Below are 5,000 nucleotides of genomic sequence, written 5' to 3' on the forward strand. Positions count from 1 at the left end.
GCCCTAGGCGGGATTCGAACCCGAGCCGCCGCAATGGCAGCCGTGAACTCTAACCACTGCGCCACGAGGTGTGTGTGTTTGTGTGTATGTGTGTGTGTGTGTGTGAGTGAGTGTGACCGTGTGTGTGTGCGCGTGCGTGCGTGTGTGTGTGTGTGTGTGTGTGTGTGTGTGTGTGTGTGTGTGTGTGTGTGTGTGTGTGTGTGTGTGTGTGTGTGTGTGTGTGTGTGTGTGTGTGTGTGTGTGTGTGTGTGTGTGTATTTGTGGATCAATGTTGCGATAAACGTACCTTGTTCCATAAAATTGGAACACGACTCGTGCTTTCCTTCATCTACCGTATACTTGTTACAATGTATCAACATGTATGCATTTATATGCATATATATTCATATGTAAATACGTACCCTCTTACATTTCTAAACACACACTGCCCTATTCTTTTCTCAATTCTCTCATTTAACATTCTCTCATACATCTCATCGACTGCACTTAGCAGGGTGATCCATCTAAATCTACTACATTCAATTTTGCTCCCTTGCATAGTGAAGCTATACATTCACTCTTTCATCCTCTCGATGCACTTCCTTTCCTTAGAAACACATAATCTACCAATCAAGATTTTTTCCATTGACATCTATCTAAGATGCCTCACCAAATTTTCTATTCTTTTTTCAGTTAACTTTGTATTTCCTCTTTTGCTGAAACATTATCATCCTCATCTCTCATTACAGGCATTTTTCTGGCGTCTTCCACTGTCACAGTCAAAGACTTTTTATCCTCCAGTACATGCAACAAAAGAAAATATTGTCCCTATCTTCCACTCTCTTGTTTTGTTATCATTTGTCTGTCTGATTTTCATCTATTATTAGTTATATGTCAATTTATTATTATTTACTATTTACCTGTTTGTGTATTATTTAACTACACCTATGCATTTATTTATGTATTTTATTTGTTATTTACATTATTATAGTTTTTATTTATTATCTTATTATTATTATGATTTTTTTTCGCATTCGACCTAGATATGGATCAAAAAGTCTCCTGTCGGTATGCTCCGCCTTTGTAATCCTTTGTAATCCTTCATTTCCATTAATATCTGTCCATTAGTCCTTTCTCTTATATTTTTTTGACGCGCCTCCTCTTACTGTCTTCGCCTCCTTCCAAGACATATTCTCATGCTTCTAAAAAAAAGTCTTTGTTGGAGGCGGGCTGGCTGCCGTTATACTACTTAGCATCTTGATCAATTGTAATGGAAGGACGCATTGCTCTATAACCTATTTTTCGTAAACCTGGTGTTCAGGATCTCAGTGTTCCCATACGAGTGTTCTATGCCTTCTCTCTGTTGCACTTTGGTGACAATGTTATTGCACTTGACATTTGTTCATTGACACTTGACGTTGACATTTGTTTATTGACACTTGACATTGCATTTGTTCATTCTACTAAGTCATACTACCAATCACAAAAAAGTGAAGTAGTGCATGTATAACCAGTCTATTTACTCTTTCGAAATAGCGAATACACAAAATTACTAAAATATCTGAATGGAAAAATGTCATATTTGGAGAGGCTAAGCTAAAGTAACCGACTTACTTTTAATCTTAAATTGTACTTTATTCAAGATGAATGATAATCTTGGAATACATCAAGGGGACCAGGAAAAAAAATTTCTTCGAAATCGTCTTCCCATATGGGAATGGTAGGAAGATTAGGGTAAATATACGTGGATTGTAAAGTTACAATTTTACAATGCTACTTTTTATCATTTAAGAAACAAATTTGCTTTTCCCAGTTACATATCTACTGTTTCCATTCACCGCTGCAGTTGATTTTGCTGAAGCATTGTTTGTTCTTAATGAGTTTCAACTTTTCTTATGTGTCCAATTTGCAATACCATTTGAATCTTCGTCGACTTTTATTCTTTGATATTCTTTCTGGTGTGTCTTTTATACGTATTTTTGAAGGATAACCTTAACAAACATATTTGTTCTATTTGGTATGTGCTCCCTCCTTGCGCAGCCGATTCTGATGTCTATTCATTCTCTTTTAGTCGTTTTATTTGCTATTCTGTGATTTTTGTTTCTCTTATCTATTTGCCTCTCCTGTGTCTTGTTTCTTCTTCTTATGAGATTCCTTCATTCCTCCCTTTTTTGTCCTGGGACGTTGTTGTCATTCTATTTTGACGCAGGCAATGAATATTCTAGTGAAGCATTTGCACAGTCCCCTTTTGTTGTTTGTAATTTCGTTTTCTACATTTTCCTTATTCGATGTGGTTTTCTTCTTGGTTTATCATTGTTTTTTCTCTATCTTCATTTCTTCGTGCCACTTTCCCCACCAAAGTCCATCAACTCCACTTTCAGCTCTTATGGCAACTTCTAATTTTATTTCTGTCATCTTCTTTACTTGGGTTTCAAGTTCACCTTTCTCTCTCTCTCTCTCTTTCTCTCTCTCTCTCTCTCTCTCTGTCTCTCTCTCTCTCTCTCTCTCTCTCTCTCTCTCTCTCTCTCTCTCTCTCTCTCTCTCTCTCTCTCTCTCTCTCTCTCTCTCTCTCTCTCTCTCTCTCTCTTTTTTTTTTTTACTTCCTGATCATATCTTGCTTATCTTGATGAATTCCTTCTGACCCGAGCAGTGAGCAGGAGACAGGGAGGCCCCTTCATCCACTAGGAGCTAAGATGAGAGGGGGATACAAATTGGTGGAAGGCAGTGGAATGGGTGGGAGTAAGTTCTTGTCTTTAATTTGGCAACCCTCCTTAAAAGGGGAGAAAAGGCCCTTGGTATATAGATAGACTTCCTGGTCGTGTGTTAGCATATTATATTTGTGATCTCTTCTTTATTTCAGTCTTTGAGATCATCCACTTTATTAGTGAACCTGTATCTTGATCATCTCTGGTTATTGCTTTTATTTTGTTTATTTGGTTTTGTTCAATAGTTCTCTTTAACAGTTTTCTTTAGTCGCTATTCTTTTGCATCCGATGAGATCGTTTGGTTCAATTCCAAAAAAATATCTCTTGTTCATATTCACACTATTTTTCTTCAGATATTTTCACTAGTATTGGTCAGGGAATATATAGGAAATGGAATGGGTGAGAGTGGTTTCTATGCCTTTTTATTTTTTGGCTATCCCCCGTGTAAGAGGGAAAAACCCTTTGGTATATGTATGTATGTATGTATGTATTGGCAAGTGCTTAATCTTTTTTCCATTCATCATTCGTGTGGTATTTCTTAAATAAAATATTTATATACTATTACTCGAGCTATGTACCTCTATGATAAACGTGGACATTATAATGAACGTAACGTAGAAGTTGACCACCAAATATAGTGTGGCCATATATATACGAGTATGTCAATGCATCCTGACTGATACTACTTGGAGCTGTTATAACCTGATAAATGTCATTATGTCCTAAAGTCTACTCAGCCTATTTCAAGTAGTCCCTTAACGAAGCTACAAAATGCTACAGGAGTTTAGAAAATCGCTCGCTGTTAAAAATCTGATAATTGCTCAGCCTACGTGAGATCAACAAAATAAATCACCGTCGGTCACCAATACTTTCCTTCAACTTTACTCAGAACTATCTTTGCATTTGTAGCTCCCTGGTTCTAAAACACTCTTCTTCGGGTGTTCTGTTATCTTATTTTTTTTTTTTTTTTTTTTTTAGACAATTTAATTTATCAATTCATTCATTTGTTTGTTTATTTATTCATCTATTAGTTTACTTGTTTATCTATATATCTGTAATCTTATCTATATATTCATTTATATATTTATATATACGTACATTCATTCGTTTATCTGTTCATTTATTAACTAATTTGTTTATTTATTCATTTATTCGATTATTCATTTATTCACTTATTCATTTATTCATTTATTCATTTATTCATTTATTCATTTATTCATTTATTCATTTATTCATTTATTCATTTATTCATTTATTCATTTATTCATTTATTCATTTATTCATTTATTCATTTATTCATTTATTCATTTATTCATTTATTCACCTATTCATTTATACATTTATTCATTTATTAATTTGATCACTTTTCACTCGTTCACTTATTCATTTATTAATTATTTTTTTGATTTATTTGTTTATTCTCTTATTCACATATTCATGTGTTCATGTATTCATTTATTCATATATTTATTTATCTATGCATCTATTCCCTTTTTTATCTGTTCATATTTTCACCTATTCATTTATTCATTTATTAATTTGATTATTCCTTTGTTTATCTATGAATTCATCCTTTATCTATTTAACGATTTCCTTAATTAGTCATGTATTTTTTATTTCTATTAATTTATTAAGTTCTTTGTTACCAACATTGATTAATCCAGCCTGTGAAGGAAAGATGTTTGATGAATATATCCAATATAGCAACTGTGGTGATATCTCCCTCTTCTATATGTAATAAATCAAAGGATTTACGATTCATGTGGTTTTGTGTCAGATGCTCCTTCGACACCGCTTTGCCAATGGCGCGGGGTGGAGAAGTCGAGCGCTTTCCGCGTCTGGATTGCCCGTCATCAATTTGTGCTTTCTCTCTGATCTCGAAGAAACAAAGGTTGCCATGCGACACGGACATCGGAGAGAACCATCTCCCTCATATCTGTTTTCAAATCCCACCAACATTCGTCATCATCGTCGTCGTCGTCATCATCGTCGTCGTCCTCGTCATCATCATCATCATCATCATCATCATCATCATCATCATCATCATCATCATCATCATCATCATCATCATCATCATCATCATCATCATCATCATCATCATCATCATCATCATCATCATCATCATCATCATCTTCACCATCGTCGTCGTCGTCGTCATTATCGTCGATATCCTCCTCCTCCTCCTCCTCCTCCTCCTCCTCCTCATCATCATCATCATCATCATCATCATCATCATCATCATCATCATCATCATCATCATCATCATCATCATCATCATAATCATCATCATCATCATTATCATAATCGTCATCGTCG

General features: G+C 35.0%; 1 protein-coding gene across 6 annotated transcripts in view; it reads left to right on the forward strand.

Annotated features, from left to right (window-relative positions):
• Nucleotides 1-5,000, forward strand: part of LOC143018056 (dipeptidase 1-like) — a 1,041,568-nt gene that overhangs the window by 832,616 nt on the left and 203,952 nt on the right. The window lies entirely within an intron of this gene.

The sequence above is a fragment of the Oratosquilla oratoria genome, chromosome 34, assembly GCF_046742065.1.
Source record: "Oratosquilla oratoria isolate Oo_2021 chromosome 34, ASM4674206v1, whole genome shotgun sequence".
In the NCBI taxonomy this organism is placed as follows: Eukaryota; Metazoa; Arthropoda; class Malacostraca; order Stomatopoda; family Squillidae; genus Oratosquilla; species Oratosquilla oratoria.